General features: G+C 44.4%; 1 pseudogene; it reads left to right on the top strand.

The window, feature by feature from the left end:
* Nucleotides 1–3,842: 3,842 nt before the first annotated feature.
* On the top strand, nucleotides 3,843–14,976 carry LOC121536176 (annotated as a pseudogene).
* The last annotated feature ends 4,122 nt before the right edge of the window (nucleotides 14,977–19,098 follow it).

Genomic DNA, 19,098 nt, shown 5'->3' with positions numbered 1-19,098 from the left:
TTGTCTGAATACTTTATGTAATCATTTAGTATAGTCGTAATCAGTACTATTGGTTGCCTGACGACTGAAACTGAATTATTTCGCTGTTCTATCGTTCGCTACATACTTCAGTCTGAGACTGAATTCATTTGTGGTGACATCAAAATGAGGGGTGTTGTACAAAACAAAGTCATCAGCGATTGCATCATCTCTAATCAATCAGAGTATCAAAGCCAATTAACATTTTTCTAAACGCCGCTTTACCCACGTGTGTTCTGACTCTGGCCCAACCCATCGGTTTCTGGAATTTCAAGTGGAGATCTAATCGCATAGTGTGAGAAGCTGCCACCATTTCAGATTGGTGAAATTGTAGTTAAAGTAAAAATCCACCCAAAACCACTCTTTTCTATAATTTACAGTGTTAAATAACACTTTATTTTTGTGAACAAATGTTTCATTCTGGCATTATAATAAGGTTGGTACTATAGCAACGTGAAAATCGTTGTGGAAATCCGTTGAAGCTCAGGTCGACTACAAAATCCACAATGCAATGCTCTCTCTATGGGCTGGTTAGCTAGCTAGGTAGCTAGCAAAAGTAGCTACACACAATAATACCAAAGACTAATATCATTATGTGAAGTAGATAGTTAGATGTAAAATCGCCTAAACAAACTGCACTATCAATTTAGGAGTCTACAATCTCACCATGTTCAACCTGCAAATATTATTAGATACATCCGGAATTGATCAGATACATCATGCAACATATTTACAAATAAACATTTCAGGTTTTAATACAGTTACTAATGCTAACACACGCTGAGGAATCAGTCTTCACTCACGATGACATTGCAAGTGCAGATATTAAAGCCAAGGTAACTTCTGACCTGCCCTGCGGGTACTAAGTGGTCATCCTCTAACCCTGCCTATCCGGTGATGTCTCAGGAGTAGCAGTAAATGTAAAAGTTGTCCAACTGAAGGGGAAGATTCCCGGTGTTTGTGATGCTCGTCGTTTGGTGCAACGCAGACAGGGGGGGCGTGAGTGGTGAAACAGAAGAGACATTGTCTGTTCTTTTGAGTTTTGATGTTGAGTCTTTGCCCGACAAAGTGATGTTAGGATATATAAGTTATCCGGTACGAGCTTTTATGCCGAATACATTACGTTGCTACAGGTGTCAAGCTTATGGGCATGTGGCCGCAGTGTGTAGGAGGGAGGTTCCTAGGTGTGAGAAGTGTGCAGAAGGGCATGAGACAAAGGAATGTGTAGCATTGGGGAAAGTAGTGGTATGTGTTAATTGTAGGGGTGACCATGGGGGCTGGGGATCAGAAATGTCCCGTGCAAGAGAGGCAGGTTGAGGTTTCCAGGGTTAGAGTAGTGCAGAAGTTGGCATATGCTGAGGCAGTGAAGAAAGTAGAGGAAGATGGATCAAGGGGGAGGGATCCTGAGAGGAGTGGTGTGAGTAGTAGATATGTACCAGTACAGAGGGATAAACCAACAAGTGATATACAGTACTGTATGTTTCAGTAAGATTGGATTTTTAGCATTTATAGCAATGGTTATCAACTGTACTGCAGGTCAGAGAAAATAGAGGTTGTGGTTTCAGCTGCAGAGAGGTATTTGGGTGTGCGAGACTTGACATCAGAAGAGTTACAGGGTGTGTTAAGTGGTGGTGTCCCATCCATTCAGGCTGTTGGCATGAAGTAGGAATAAATAGATTTAAATAGTGGAGTAGGGTGGGGTTATTATTATTATTAGTATAGTTTTTGTGAGTGTAGTGTTAGATGGTGGGTTATTTGTTTATTTATTTTTTCAAGCAAAGTATAAGGGAGTATTCCAGTCTAGGAGGAGGTGGGGTCGTTATTTACAGGTTATGGGTCCTTATGGAAGAGGGGAAGAAATGTGCCATACATAGTCAGGAAGGTACAGGAAGCAATTGATGAGGTAGAGCGGTGGGCATTAATGTGGGGATTCAGGTTCTCTGTAGAGAGAACTCAAACAGTGTTCTTTACCAGTAGGAAGGTGGGAGATGAGGTATGTTTGAGGTTACATGGGAGAAACTTAGAGAGGGTGGGGGCCTTCAGGTTCCTTGGGGTATACTTTGATACTAGACTGACCTGGGCAGAACACGTTGAGAGAGTGGTGGGAAAGTGTAAGAAGGTGCTAAATGTGATGCGCCGTCTGACGGGGAAGGAGTGGGGGGGCTGGGCATTCCTCATTGAAGACCATGTATGTTGCATTGATCCGATCTGTAATAGACTATGGAAGTATAGCATATGGTTCGGCAGCCCGGACCTCACTGGAAAGGCTAGATGTCATACAGGGGCAAGGACTCAGAATATGTAGTGGGGTGTTTCGGACGTCCCCAGTGGCTGCATTACAGGTGGAGATGGGGGATATGTAGTCAGTTGGTAGAGCATGGCGCTTGCAACGCCAGGGTTGTGGGTTCGTTTCCCACGGGGGTCCAGTATTAAAATGAAAATGTATGCACTCACTAACTGTAAGTCGCTCTGGATAAGAGCGTCTGCTAAATGACTAAAATGTAAATGTAAATATGCCGTTGCAGATTAGGAGACATCAGCTGGCAATGAATTACTGGGTCAACCTACAAGGACATGGGGTGTCTCATCCTGCGAAAGGGATTTTACAGGCATGCTGGGAACATGAGCGAAGACCGAACATGAGCTTTGGGTGGGTGGGTAATACCCAGGCGAAGGAGAAGGGACTGTATGGAAGGGAGTTTAGTCCAACGGTAGCTATTCCTGTAAATCCACCATGGCTACTCCCGCCTCCAGTAGTTGATCTAGAAGTGTTGGAGGGACTAAAGAAAGATAGGGAGAGTGTTGATCCATCTAATTTCTTTAAGAGACGTCTGGAAACTGTGTATCAGGATTTTGTGGCTATTTACACAGATGGTTCAAAAGATCCAAGGACAGGACGTACTGGGTCAGCATTTGTAGTGCAGGAATGTGGGGTGGAAGTCAGGAAACGTATTACAGATCATCTGGCTGTATATACGGCGGAGCTAATGGCCATACTGTTGGCCTTGCAGTGGGTGGAGGAAGTCAAGGCAGACAGAGTAGTTATTTGCTCTGATTCATGTACAGTGTTAATGAGTGTCCAGTCCTTTAGCTCACGTAGCAGACAAGACCTGCTTTATGAGGTACTACAAACCCATGGCAGGGTTAGACAGATAGGTATTCAGATAAGATTTACTTGGGTCCCAGCCCATGTGGGGGTGGAGGGGAACGAGGCAGTAGATGAACAGGCTAAACAAGCACTTAGTAGTGGGGATGTTGATGTTGTAGTTTCAATGAGCAAGGCAGAGGCAAAAAGACTGATATATACAGTGATGGTGCAGAGATGGCAGGAGCAGTGGAATAGAGATAATAAGGGAAGGCATTTATTTCAAGTACAGAGGAATGTCGGGGAGGGGAGGACGGCAGGAAGGGACAGAAGAGAGGAGGCTATTTTTACAAGATGAAGGGTGGGACACGGCCAGTTAAAGAAGACATTAAACGTGACAGGAAAGCATCCATCAGGAAAGTGTGATTATTGCCAGGAAATAGAGACTGTGGAACATGTATTGCTACAGTGTGGGCAGTATCAGAGGGAAAGAGAGAGGATGAGATGTAGTATGAGGGAGAAGGGGATACAGGAAATTAGTTTAAAGAGTATATTGAGTAGAGCGTCATTAGATATAATCTCAAATATTTAGTTATCTTTTTTAAGAGAAACGGGGTTGGCAGGTGGGATTTAGTTTCTCCCTGTCTCCAGTACGGTAGGTGGCGGTAATGCACCACAATGTTGGATGCCAACCGCCGATAAACCCCACTGAAGAAGAAGAAAAAGAATAATGAAAAGGAGGAGGAGGAGGTGGCGGGAATGCAACGTTAATTGGATGTCAACCGCCGTTAAATCTCATCGAAGAAGAAGAAAAAGAAGAAGATAAAAAGGCGATGTCCGTGGAACCTGGACCACAGCAACTAAAGTTGGGAGTGGGAAGGTGAAAACGTACCGTTGGATTCCTTGTAAAATAATCATTATTCATCATGAACTTTGCACTCGTTCTCCTCTGGTCTCTCTCAATAACCAATGGTAAGTACAGTAACTAGCTAGCTTAGCTGTAGTTAGATCCCTGTAAGGGATGGCTACCTTAGGACGGAGTTGGGATGATATAAGGATACAATTGTTACGTCTTTGCATCCTCTGGGTGTGTTCGTAAATTCACTCTGGAGTGCTGGCAGAGCTGGTTAGGCTGTTTTCATGTTATCTAGGGCGTTTGGTGACTGTGCTGCTGGCAACAATTTAATAACGTTTTTTTGCAGACGTTTACGGACACCGGTCATATTCAGCGTTGGTAAATTCATCAGTTAATGTGAACTCAGGCACACTCAGACGAGAGCGCTCTGAAATTGGAATAGACAGCCAGAGTGAATTTACTTACACACAGATAGGTAGCTGTTGACTCTCCTTTCCGTTACATTACACACAAGTCATTGGACGAGGTAGTCTTCTGTAGGGGAACATTTTGTTAACCGCGACGCTCGGTCTGAACGTTATATATACACGCATCGTGTGCGGTACGGTTTTGCAGGCATAAGGACCTTATATTTAATATCGGCTAGAAAGAACTAAAACCAAACTAAATGTTAAATTGATACTCTCCTTTATATGGTTAAAGTTCCCACACGGCTATATTTCCACGTTACAGCGCTACCTGTGCTAATTAGTTAGCTGTCTGCGTCTCGGAACACCTGTGAGGAAACAGACACGTTGCAAATGTGTACCTTAAACAGTGTATATTTTGCGTTTGTGAAATTAATTTGATGTGATATGAAAGTAAAGGGAATTGTTTCTAGAACCGTACTGCAATTGTGAATCGATTCACGTTTAGATGGAGTATTTGGCTGTTTTGTTTTCGAGCAAATTTGCGCTTTAAACAAAACATGTAAGGTCCTTGGGCTAAGGAGTAACCAAATATTTGTTTAACTAACCCAAGATGGACCACAGCCTGTCGTTTCCAATGGGAGTAAATTAGTCTGAGTTGGCAGAGCCAAGCACACGCGAGTTAGATCCTATTGGCACGTTCTAGCATGTATTTGCAAACTGGGTTTGGCAGATGCCAGGAGAACGCTCCCTGCCCGAATGCATAGTGCCAACTGTAAAGTTTGGTGGAGGAGGAATAATGAGCTGGGGCTGTTTTTCATGGTTTGGGCTTGGCCCCTTAGTTCCAGTGAAGGGAAATGTTAATGATACAACAAACAATGATATTCTAGATGATTCTGTGTGTCCAACTTTGTGGCAACAGTTTGGGGAAGGCCCATTCCTGTTTCAGTATGATAATGCCCCCGTGCACAAATCGAGTTCCATAAAGAAATGGTTTGTCGAGGTCGGTGTGGAAGAACTTGACTGGCCTGCACAGAGCCCTGACCTCAACCCCATCTAACACCTTTGGGATGAATTGGAACGCCGACTGTGAGCCAGGCCTAATCACCCAACATCAGTGCCCAACCTCCCTAATGCTCTTCTGGCTGAATGGAAGCAAGTCCCTGCAGCAATGTTCCAACATCTAGTGGAAAGCCTTCCCAGAAGAGTGGAGGCTGTTATAGCAGCAAAGAGGGGACCAACGCCATATTAATGCCCATGATTTTGGAATGAGATGTTCGACGAGCATGTAGTGTATTTTCTAATTGTTCTCTTTCATGAGGGAGGGTAATGAAAGTTCACAGAAGTAACAAGTGTTTTTACTGATAACAATTTCGTTTATGAATTATTAAGTGATTTAAAACTCATAATTCCATTACCAAATTGTTAATGGAATTTCTGAAAAAATTGGTAAGGGAATTTCTGATATTGAATTGGCTACAATGGGAAATCATAGTTGGGTTCACAAGTTTGGACAACGCAGTAAAGTGGAGTACAGCACAAGAAAGAGAAAAGTAGAGTATAGTTCAGTACTTTGATGACCCAAATTGAACCAGGTTGTCTCTGCCGCGACCCAATATTCGCATCGCGAAAAATAATCGGCAAAATAAAATCTGGGAAACTATTTTTAATGCTATATTGATAGTAAATGTAGCAATTTATATGACAAGGGAACAACATTCCCATCTCTTTCATTGTCAATAATACACTTTTACCCTTATTCTTGATGATGAATGTTAATAAACTCACTGATAATAGTGCCGCTAATAGCTCTATATTGAAAAAAACATGATTGAAGAAAAATTCTTCAGAGATTAAATGATTTCCAAATGTAAATTCATTATCATTTCTACACACGTTCTACCAGGTTTAAGTCGTTTATGTTCAGACTGGAGTATTTATTCACTATTATTTTTACTCAGACACATTGAAAACCTCGACCCACCAGTTGAGAACCGCTGGCCTAAAGTATGCAAATGGTTAGGCTGTTTTAACTTCAAAGTTGCTGCCGAATCAGTTGATTATATCCAACTCCCATCATATAACGTGTAATCAATACGCCACCAAACAGTGAATAACTCTTTAATGACCCTGTCTGCCTGTCTTACTCGCTGTGTTTCAGTGGTTGCAGAGCTGTCTCTACCTCAGAACCTGACTCTGCTCACCCTGAACACACAGTACATACTGACATGGGACTGGGACCAGACGACCACAGGCAACGCTGTTACCTTCACTGCAGAGTACATAGCGTAAGTCACCAGATGCACTCACAAACCCCTCCACCTCTCCTACATGTCACATACTATACCGTATTTCACCCCCCCACCCCCTACATGTCACATACTATACCGTATTTCACCCCCCCACCCCTCCTACATGTCACATACTATACCGTATTTCACCCCCACCTCTCCTACATGTCACATACTATACCGGATTTCACCCCCACCCCTCCTACATGTCACATACTATACCGTATTTCACCCCCCCACCTCTCCTACATGTCACATACTATACCGGATTTCACCCCCCCCACCCCTCCTACATGTCACATACTATACCGTATTTCACCCCCCACCCCCCTACATGTCACATACTATACCGGATTTCACCCCCCCACCCTCCTACATGTCACATACTATACCGTATTTCACCCCCCCACCTCTCCTACATGTCACATACTATACCGGATTTCACCCCCCCACCCCCCTACATGTCACATACTATACCGTATTTCACCCCCCCACCCCCTCCTACATGTCACATACTATACCGTATTTCACCCCCCCCACCCCTCCTACATGTCACATACTATACCGTATTTCACCCCCCCCACCCCCTCCTACATGTCACATACTATACCGTATTTCACCCCCCCCACCCTCCTACATGTCACATACTATACCGTATTTCACCCCCCCACCTCTCCTACATGTCACATACTATACCGTATTTCACCCCCCCACCTCTCCTACATGTCACATACTATACCGGATTTCACCCCCCCCCCCCCCCTACATGTCACATACTATACCGTATTTCACCCCCCCCACCCCTCCTACATGTCACATACTATACCGTATTTCACCCCCCCACCCCTCCTACATGTCACATACTATACCGTATTTCACCCCCCCCACCCCTCCTACATGTCACATACTATACCGTATTTCACCCCCCCCACCCCTCCTACATGTCACATACTATACCGTATTTCACCCCCCCCACCCCTCCTACATGTCACATACTATCACCGTATTTCACCCCCCCCACCTCTCCTACATGTCACATACTATACCGTATTTCACCCCCCCCACCCCTCCTACATGTCACATACTATACCGTATTTCACCCCCCCCACCCCTCCTACATGTCACATACTATACCGTATTTCACCCCCCCACCCCCCACCCTCCTACATGTCACATACTATACCGTATTTCACCCCCCCCCACCCTCCTACATGTCACATACTATACCGTATTTCACCCCCCCCACCCCTCCTACATGTCACATACTATACCGTATTTCACCCCCCCCACCCCTCCTACATGTCACATACTATACCGTATTTCACCCCCCCCCCACCTCTCCTACATGTCACATACTATACCGTATTTCACCCCCCCCCCACCTCTCCTACATGTCACATACTATACCGTATTTCACCCCCCCCACCCCCTCCTACATGTCACATACTATACCGTATTTCACCCCCCCACCCTCCTACATGTCACATACTATACCGTATTTCACCCCCCCACCTCTCCTACATGTCACATACTATACCGGATTTCACCCCCCCACCCCTCCTACATGTCACATACTATACCGTATTTCACCCCCCCCACCCCCTCCTACATGTCACATACTATACCGTATTTCACCCCCCCCCCCCCCCTACATGTCACATACTATACCGGATTTCACCCCCCCACCCCTCCTACATGTCACATACTATACCGTATTTCACCCCCCCACCTCTCCTACATGTCACATACTATACCGGATTTCACCCCCCACCCCCTACATGTCACATACTATACCGTATTTCACCCCCCCACCCCTCCTACATGTCACATACTATACCGTATTTCACCCCCCCCACCCCTCCTACATGTCACATACTATACCGTATTTCACCCCCCCCACCCCTCCTACATGTCACATACTATACCGTATTTCACCCCCCCACCCCTCCTACATGTCACATACTATACCGTATTTCACCCCCCACCTCTCCTACATGTCACATACTATACCGTATTTCACCCCCCCACCTCTCCTACATGTCACATACTATACCGGATTTCACCCCCCCCACCCCCTACATGTCACATACTATACCGTATTTCACCCCCCCCACCCCTCCTACATGTCACATACTATACCGTATTTCACCCCCCCCCCACCCCTCCTACATGTCACATACTATACCGTATTTCACCCCCCCCACCCCTCCTACATGTCACATACTATACCGTATTTCACCCCCCCCACCCTCCTACATGTCACATACTATACCGTATTTCACCCCCCCACCCCTCCTACATGTCACATACTATACCGTATTTCACCCCCCCCACCCCTCCTACATGTCACATACTATACCGTATTTCACCCCCCTCCACCCCCTCCTACATGTCACATACTATACCGTATTTCACCCCCCCACCTCTCCTACATGTCACATACTATACCGTATTTCACCCCCACCCTCCACCCCTCCTACATGTCACATACTATACCGTATTTCACCCCCCACCCCTCCTACATGTCACATACTATACCGTATTTCACCCCCCTCCACCCCTCCTACATGTCACATACTATACCGTATTTCACCCCCCCCCCCCCCTCCTACATGTCACATACTATACCGTATTTCACCCCCCTCCACCCCTCCTACATGTCACATACTATACCGTATTTCACCCCCACCCTCCACCTCTCCTACATGTCACATACTATACCGTATTTCACCCCCCCACCCCTCCTACATGTCACATACTATACCGTATTTCACCCCCCCCACCCCTCCTACATGTCACATACTATACCGTATTTCACCCCCCCCACCCCCCCTACATGTCACATACTATACCGTATTTCACCCCCCCCCCACCCCTCCTACATGTCACATACTATACCGTATTTCACCCCCCCACCCCCCTACATGTCACATACTATACCGTATTTCACCCCCCCCACCCCCCTACATGTCACATACTATACCGTATTTCACCCCCCCCCCACCCCTCCTACATGTCACATACTATACCGTATTTCAAGACTGCCTCATCACTGACCCGCTCACTCTCTCCCCAACAGGGTTTTCGAGATGAAGATGAAGAAGGACTGGAGCCGTGTGTGTGAAGGGACCACACACACCCGCTGTGACCTCACAGGTTCTGATCTGCTTTATCTGGGCAGGTACATGCTCAGAGTCCGAGCCAGCGCAGGCGGTCTCCACTCACACTGGGTCTACAAAGACTTCTGCCCTCATATAGACGGTGAGAGAGGAATGGGAGAAGGCAGACAGACTTGGGCACAGATGAAAAATAAACTAAATGAGAGAAGATATCAGGAAAATAGACACAGTTTCAAACAGTCACATATTTAGACACCAACCCACCCCCAGCCAGACACCAACCCACCCCCAGCCAGACACCAACCAACCCACACACACACAGCCAGACACCAACCCACACACAGCCAGACACCAACCCACACACAGCCAGACACCAACCCACACACAGCCAGACACCAACCCACACCCAGCCACACACCAACCCACACCAATCAACACACACACACACACACACGTGTGTTGATTGAGCTTTCAGAAGTTGTGAAGGCACTAAAATCTATTGAAATGAAGAAAGCGTCTGGCCCGGATGAATTGAACCCTTATTTTCTAAAAATTGGTGCAGAGTTTATTGCTGCCCCCCACTCATATATTAAATCTTTAATTGGTGATTAATACCATCCCAAAAGTCTGGAAAGCAGCCTACGTCACGCCTTTACATAAGAGTGGAGATCCGTCCCAGTTGGATAACTATCGACCATATCTAAACTGTCTGCACTGGCAAAAGTTTTGGAAAACCTGGTAAACTCACAGTTGAAAGACTTTATAATAACTCCGTTTTATCTCAATTCCAGTCAGGTTTTAGAGCCAATCATAGTACAATTACTGCAGTAAGGTTGTAGGTGATATTCTAGATGCTCAGGACAAGACAAATCACTGTTTCACTTTCTATTGCCTTTGACACTGTTGACCATGCCCTGCTGTTGTATAGTCTAAAACACTTTGGTTTAAGTGTTGATGCATTGGATTGGTTCCAAAACTACTGTTCTGACAGAACAGTGTGTAGCACAGGAGGGTATGACATCTGAGTTTCGAAGTCTTACAAAAGGAGTTCCCCAGGGCTCAATTTTAGGTCTGATCCTTTTTACACTGTATATAAATGATATAGGGAAGACGGTTGACTCTGCAAATCTCCATCTGTATTCGGATGACACAATTATTCAGAGGCAGCTTTTTCGAATTGAAACTTGTGCTTAATGCAAGGAAAACATGGAAATGTATGGTTTTCTCTTCTCTGAAAGTAACCAGATGGAGTCACTTGCAGATTTGAACTATAAAAGGCCAGCAAATTGATAGGGTCAGGCTCACCTCCTATAAGGATCTTGGGATTTGGTTAGATTTAAAGATTTAAACAGCACATTGAAAACCTGACCAAGAAACTGAAGTTGAAATGTGGTTTATATTTTAGGAACAAATCTTGCTTTTCAATGTCAGTCAGAAAGGATCTTGTTCAAAGCCCTTTGGTATCGGTGCTGGGTTATGGTTATATTGTCTATATGCAGGCCTCAGCAAGTACCTTATCTCTGGACACGGTGCATCATGGGGCTTTAAGGTTTATTACAAATGCTACATCACTTGCTATGGTGCAATGGACCAGGAGGCTAAAGCACTGGGACACTTTTGTGTACAAAGCATTGATATGACAACCAGTGGTGTAAAGTACTTAAGTAAAAATACTTTAAAGTACTACTTAGGTAGTATTTTTTGGTATCTGTACTTTACTATTTATATTTTTGCCTACTTTAACGTCATTCCTAATGAAAATAATGTTATTTTTACTCCAGAAAGTACTTGTTACATTTTGACAGGAAAATGGTCCAATTCACACACTTATCAAGAGAACATGCCTGGTCATCTCTACTGCCTCTGATCTGGTGGACTCACTAAACATAAAGGCTTCGTTTGTAAATAATGCCTGAGTGTTGGAGTGTGCCCCAGGCTATCCGTCAATAAAAATACAATTGTGCCGTCTGGTTTGCTTAATATAAGGAATTTGAAATGGTTTATACTTTTACTTTTGATACTTAAGTACAATTTAGCAATTCCACTTACTTTTGATACTTAAGTATATTTGAAACCAAATACTTTTACACTTTTACTCAAGTAGTATTTTACTGGCTGACTTTTACTTTAGTCATTTTCTATTAAGGTATCTTTACTTTTACTCAAGTATGACAATTGGGTACTTTTTCCACCACTGAGGACAACTCTCTTTGTATCTCTGTTCCTTATTGACCAGATCAGTCACTCAATACAGTCTTTGTTCACAGTCGCTGCTGTCCTTGTCTGTTCCTAAAGCTAGAACAGAGATGGGGAAACAGTATTTTTCCCATAATGCCCCTTCATCCTGGAACATGCTTCAAAAGATATTAAAGTTAGTGTCCTTGCCTGTATTTAAGACGCTGAGCGACGACACTGTTTGGGACAGCTGCAGATGTTTCTAATCTTCAAATATATCTGGAACTTGTGACACTTTGTCTTTTGTGTGTATTTAGTATTTTTCTGTAAAAAAACACCCTGCTATTTCCCTGTTTTGCCTTCTTGCCAGGTCGCCATCGCAAAATAGGTTTTTAACCTCAATGGGTCTTACCTGGTTAAATAAAGGTTAAATAAAATTTTAAAAAAAACACAGCCACACACACAACTAGCACAGATAGACAAACAGTTAATCTGTCCTTCACCAAGAATCATTCCCTACACTCTGGGTTGTCTGAATTGCAACAGACATTGCTCGTCCATATATTTATATATTCTTAATTCTATTCCTTTACTTAGATTTGGGTATATGTTGTGAAATTGTTAGATATTACTGCACTGTCGGAGCTAGAAACACAAGCATTTCGCTACAGCCGCGATAACATCTGCTAAATACGTGTATGTGACCAATAACATTTGATTTGATTTGAACTAGTGATGATTAGTGAGTTTATTTTGGTCTTATCTGTTGTTCCCCGTCTAGCTTCGTTGGGCCCACCATCCAGGGTGGAGCTGGCTCCTGTGGGGAACCAGCTGGAAGTGAACATCTCTGGCCCCCTGACCAGCACCCAGGGCTCCATGAAGGATCATATCCCCTTCCTGTATTACCACATCCTGTACTGGAGCCGCTCTGATGACCCTCAGGTACTGGCTCAGCCTTCTGCCTTTTTCTATGGCCCCTAAAGACACCTGGGCCTCCCCTCAGTAACCCTGTGACTGCTGTAACCTGGGCCTCCCCTCAGTAACCCTGTGACTGCTATAACCTGGGCCTCCCCTCAGTAACCCTGTGACTGCAATAACCTGGGCCTCCCCTCAGTAACCCTGTGACTGCTATAACCTGGGCCTCCCCTCAGTAACCCTGTGACTGCTATAACCTGGGCCTCCCCTCAGTAACCCTGTGACTGCTATAACCTGGGCCTCCCCTCAGTAACCCTGTGACTGCTATAACCTGGGCCTCCCCTCAGTAACCCTGTGACTGCTATAACCTGGGCCTCCCCTCAGTAACCCTGTGACTGCTATAACCTGGGCCTCCCCTCAGTAACCCTGTGACTGCTGTAACTAAAGACACCTGGGCCTCCCCTCAGTAACCCTGTGACTGCTATAACCTGGGCCTCCCCTCAGTAACCCTGTGACTGCTATAACCTGGGCCTCCCCTCAGTAACCCTGTGACTGCTGTAACTAAAGATACCTGGGCCTCCCCTCAGTAACCCTGTGACTGCTATAACCTGGGCCTCCCCTCAGTAACCCTGTGACTGCTATAACCTGGGCCTCCCCTCAGTAACCCTAAGTTACTGTAAGTAGTCCAAGACAGGGCAGTGTATCCCAAACCGGTCTGATTATAACATGTTGTTATTGTATGATCAGGGTCTGAATCCTAAAGTGGTGGACTCTTTACGATTCAGCAACAACCTGGTGACTCTGCCTGAGCTGGAGGCCTGGACGTGGTACTGTGTCATGGTCCAGTCTCGCTATGACTACTACAACAAGACTAGTGGCAACACGGCACCACAGTGCATGCAGACGGAGGGTAGGAATGAACACTTCACACTAAACACTTGGAGATTTGCTTGATGTGTGTGTAACCTACCTGTATCAGTGTGAGTAAGTATAATGTGTGTGTAGAGATGCCAGAGAGAGAGAGTGTGTGTGTTTTACAGGAGTATTTACACAATAAGGACACTGTAAAGTGTGACTGTGTGTCCTCGTCCTCAGGTGACACCCCGTACTGGCAGATCTTCCTGTACTTCCTGGTCTCCATGGTGGTGTGTTTCCTGCTTGTGTTGCTTCCCTCCTACGCTGCCTTCAGGTTCTACAGAGTCCTCAAATACGCCTTCTACCCCTCCATCCAGCTGCCTGCACACATTCAGGAGGTAGGCTTCATAGCCGCTTGCACAACAGTAATATCCGGTGTACCATCCATCCTCTCTGTTGGTGGGTGTGTGTCTAAGGGTGGTTGGGATAAAGCAATAGACAATTAAGTTACCTTCTTTCTCTCTCACCACCTCTCCCCCCCCACCCTCTCTTCCCCTCCCCCAGTACCTCTGTGACTCCTCTCCCGGCTCTGACATGCCCCGCCTCCTCACTGCTAAGGCAGAGCTGTGCTGTGATAAGCTGACCATCTGTCCTGAGGTGGTGCAGCTGTAGATACACGTCCCTCCTCCCCTCACAGCGCCCCCCTCAGAGCTGGAGCAGGACAGAGGCAGGCACAGCAGCCAGGGCAGCGGAGTCGCTGGGATCTACTCCAAAGAGGGAGGCGCCACCCAGCAGGGTCGTAGTGGTGGGGAGCCAATCAGGCGAGACCAGGTAGTGGACTCCTGGCAGACACTGGAGCAGGTCAAGATGGAGGAGATTGGGAGAGAGTCGACTGACGAAAGAGTTCTGGACGAGGGGGTTGTGGATGTGGGCGTCTGAGGAGAAATGGAGAGAGACCAGATCTGGGTGGATAGACTGTCAATGACGGTTGGAGATTTGTAACGGGGAAAGGAAAAGGGTCTCACAGAATGTTCTCTCAAGTCTCCCAGTCTTGCTGCCTCTCCTCAAAGAACACTGTGAAGATGATGAAGTCTCTCAGAGCCAAAGACACATCGTCACCTCTCCAACCTACCTTAAAGGAAAAATCCACTAAAGTCCCAACATGTTTTCCATGTCAACAGTCAAGTTTTCAAGATATTGGACTTTCAAGAAGCAAAGTGTAACTTATCATATGATGCAAAACGCATCATCATCATCATCAGCCTTGTAGTTGCCGTTCCAAGCGGTGATGCAGCCAGTCAAGAGACTCTCAATGGTGCAGCTGTAGAACAGCCTCCTGAGGGGTCGAGGCGCTGTCATGCCCTCTGTCTCCTAGAGATGAATGTACTTTGGTGTGAAAAGTGCAAATCAATCCCAGAACAACAGCAAAGGACCTTGTGAAGATGCTGGAGGAAACAGGTACAAAGGTATCTATATCCACAGTAAAACGAGTCCTATATCGATATAACCTGAAAGGCCGCTCAGCAAGGAAGAAGCAACTGCTCCAAAACCGCCATAAAAAAGCCAGACTACGGTTTGCAACTGCACATGTGGACAAAGATCATACTTTTTGGAGAAATGTCCCCTGGTCTGATGAAACAAAAATAGAACTGTTTGGCCATAATGACCATCGTTATGTTTGGAGGAAAAAGGGGGTAGCTTGCAAGCCGAAGAACACCATCCCAACCGTGAAGCAAGGGGGTGGCAGCATCATGCTGTGGGGGTGCTTTGCTGCAGGAGGGACTGGTGCACTTCACAAAATAGATGGCATCATGAGGAAGGAAAATTATGTGGATATATTGAAGCAACATCTCTAGACATCGGTCAGGAAGTTAAAGCTTGGGTCTTCCAAATGGACAATGACCCCAAGCATACTTCCAAAGTTGTGGCAAAATGGCTTAAGGACAACAAACTCAAGGTATTGGAGTGGCCATCACAAATTCCTGACCTCAATCCTATAGAAAATGTGTGGGCAGAACTGAAAAAGCATGTGCGAGCAAGGAGGCCTACAAACCTGACTCAGTTACACCAGCTCTGTCAGGAGGAATGGGCCAAAATTCACCCAACTTATTGTGGGAAGCTTGTGGAAGGCTACCCGAAACGTTTGACCCAAGTTAAACAATTTAAAGGCAATGCTACCAAATACTAATTGAGTGTATGTAAACTTCTGACCCACTGGGAATGTGATTGGAAGAAATAAAAGCTGAAATAAATAATTCTCTCTACAATTATTCTGACATTTCACATTCTTAAAATAAAGTGGTGATCCTAACTGACCTAAGACAGGGAATTTTTACTAGGTTTAAATGTCAGGAATTGTGGAAAACTGAGTTTAAATGTATTTGGCTAAGGTGTATATAAACTTCCGACTTCAACTGTAGGTATTCCTTTTGTCCAGGTGGGTGAGGGCAGTATGGAGTGCAAAAGAGATTGCATCATCTGTGGAGCTGTTGGGGCGGTATGCGAATTGTAGTGGGTCCAGGGTATCTGGGATGATGGTGTTGATGTGAGCCATGACCAGCCTTTCAAAGCATTTCATGGCGATTTGCCTGCTGGTCAGCGCATACTCCGAGTACGCGGCCTGGTATTCCATCTGGCCCACCGGCCTTGCGAATGTTAACCTGTTTGAAGGTCTTACTCACATCAGCTACGGAGAGCGAGATCGTACAGTCATCCGGAACAGCTGGGGCTCTCATGCATGGTTCAATGTTGCTTTCCTCAAAGTGAGCATAAAGGGCATTTAGCTTATTTAGTAGGCTCACGTCGCTGGGCAGGTCGCGGCTGGATTTCCCTTTGTAATCCGTGGTGGTTTGCGAAACCTACCACATCTAACGAGTGTGCCTGTTGTTTTTTTATGTTACTTTTAAAAACATTAATTCGTTTGTCCTCTTATGATTCTTATAGAATCTGAAATCAAGAATTTGACCTCATCTTTGTTTTGACCTCAAGGTGCTTTGCTCCAACTGTTACTGGTTGGACCCCTGAGTCTTAAACAAGAACTGAATCCCTGAAGGTTTACGTTTATTGATGTCACTCTTCCTCTTTCTGATGGTTTGTTCTGAGGTGAAACTCCCCTGCGGAACAATTTCCTCCTAGAGGTTTTTCACTATAAATACAACATCATTTTGTCCAAGTTAAACAAGAGGAAATGATCAGCATCATTTGGATAAAAGTTACATAAAATGCATCCAACAAAACCATACCTTGGTATCTGTCAACGCCTCATAACCACAGCCAATGCAAATGTTTATTGCCTATGCTTTATCATACCTAGCTGAAATCTGACGCAGCATTATAGTTACCTACTGTAAGTTAAAGTTGTCCTGGTGAATAGTGTGAAGAGAAAAAAAAGTGTCTCATATCGTTGGGCATGCTGTACAATACAGAAAATGCTGTAAACTATTGCTTCCAAATGGAGTTGTATTCATATTAAAGAAATTATATCTCATCTCATACCCCTTGCCTAGGTGTTTTATTGCATACTGATACTTCTATTTCACGGATCCATGCTGTGAGCTTGATCTCTGTTACATTTGTGAAGGAAACGTATTATTTATCAGTGAGTAACAACCACATGTGGCTGTGCGTATGTGCTGCCAGATGCACACAGTCACCAACTTTTGGCACTGTACTGATTTCCTGTGTAGTCTGTTTTCTTTATTAATCACACTGGTGCGGGAAGATTCGATCGTGAACACGCTGCTGCACGTAAGGTATGATGAGAATTAGAAAACAACACAACGCCGCAGATTCTTGAGCGCTTCTTGTCAACGTGACAGAAAGACTCAAAGACTAGACATAACAGAGTAAGCTTGAATCTGTGACACTCAAATGAGTATGATATGTTACGTTTGGTATGGTTACTTAAGCCAAAAACTAAAGGAGAGTGGTTGGTTGGGCGTATAATGCGATCCAAAGGTTGCATGTTTTATTTTTTTGTGGGGGGTAGATCAGCTTAATATTGCAGATAGATTGTAACTTCCATCAATGTAATTGTCTGCATCACTTCCAATCCCCCATGTTTTATATATATATATATATATATATATATACATATCCTCAATATATATATATATATATTCCCCTTTTACTTTCCAACCCCGCCACCCCTTCCCTACTTGGAGTAAACTAGTGAACAACAATGCTTAGGCCTCTACTTCCAGCTTATACTTACTATCTACATTTTATGGACACAGTCAATTTTACAATAATTACATTTTGTTTGTTCTTTCTCCTGAACTTCTTCTACTCTCAACCTCTCCGATCATTTTCATGATGTCCATCCGGTTTGCTTCTATATGCCGTATCTTTCTAACTGTGCTCCTTCACAAAAGCTCCCAACCTACAACCTATACACTTATTATGGACACAGCGTGCCTAAATTATTAGTTATCTTGTTATTATTTGTTATTAGTCCCATCCTTCAATTCCATTCAACACCTCCCATCTATCTTTTAACACCATCCATATAGGATTTCTATTTGCCATATATATTTCAACTGTACTGTGATGTCTTACAAAAGTTCTGAACCTTTCTATTCTCATTGTTTCTACAGATTGTAAATTGAAAATAAACATTTTTGCTAATAGTATTATGTTATTGATCGATTGACTATGACTTTTCAGATTACCCAGTAGTGCTATCTGCAGGGTTAGCTCCAGGTAAATATTGCAATCCTTTAGCCATTCCTGGACCTGTGTCCAAAAACAAGCTACAAATGGACAGAACCAAAACAAATGATCTAATGATTCTGTCTCTTCGCAGCAAAATCTGCAGAGCTGGGAAGATTGTATCCCCCATATAAATAACATTCTATTGGTAGCAAGAATTTTATATAATAATTTAAATTGAAAGATTCTAAGTTTTGAATCCGGTGTCGTTTTGCATATCAGTTCATAAACACTATGCCATGGGATCGGTACGTCAAAAATCTCTTCCCAACTATTTTGCAATCTATATGGGACGGCTGTCAATCCTTTGGTCCTTAAATGAAACGGATATATTTTTTTATTTATCACAGTTTTCCTTAACCAATTATGTTCTTTAATGCAAGGCCGACAGACAAGTTCCTTACTTTCTCCCCCTTCCACTTTCCTCTTCCATTTTTGTGGTAAGGCTGCAATTATTTGGTTGTAATTTTGGGTAGAGCAGACATTTCCATATGTTTTTGTTAGCTGCAAAGGTTGCATTATTGAATCACATCATGGATAACTTTAACATTTTAGCTAATGAGCAACTTTGCAACTACTTAGCATCAGTGGCGGCTGGCCGATAGAGGGCGCTAGGGCGCCGCCCCCTTAAATAAAATTATTTAAAAAAATAAAATAAAAAATAAAT

This window comes from Coregonus clupeaformis, chromosome 23 (assembly GCF_020615455.1).
Source record: "Coregonus clupeaformis isolate EN_2021a chromosome 23, ASM2061545v1, whole genome shotgun sequence".
Taxonomy (NCBI): domain Eukaryota; kingdom Metazoa; phylum Chordata; class Actinopteri; order Salmoniformes; family Salmonidae; genus Coregonus; species Coregonus clupeaformis.
Note: the sequence above shows the minus strand (reverse complement) of the source record. Positions and strands in the feature narration are given on the sequence as shown.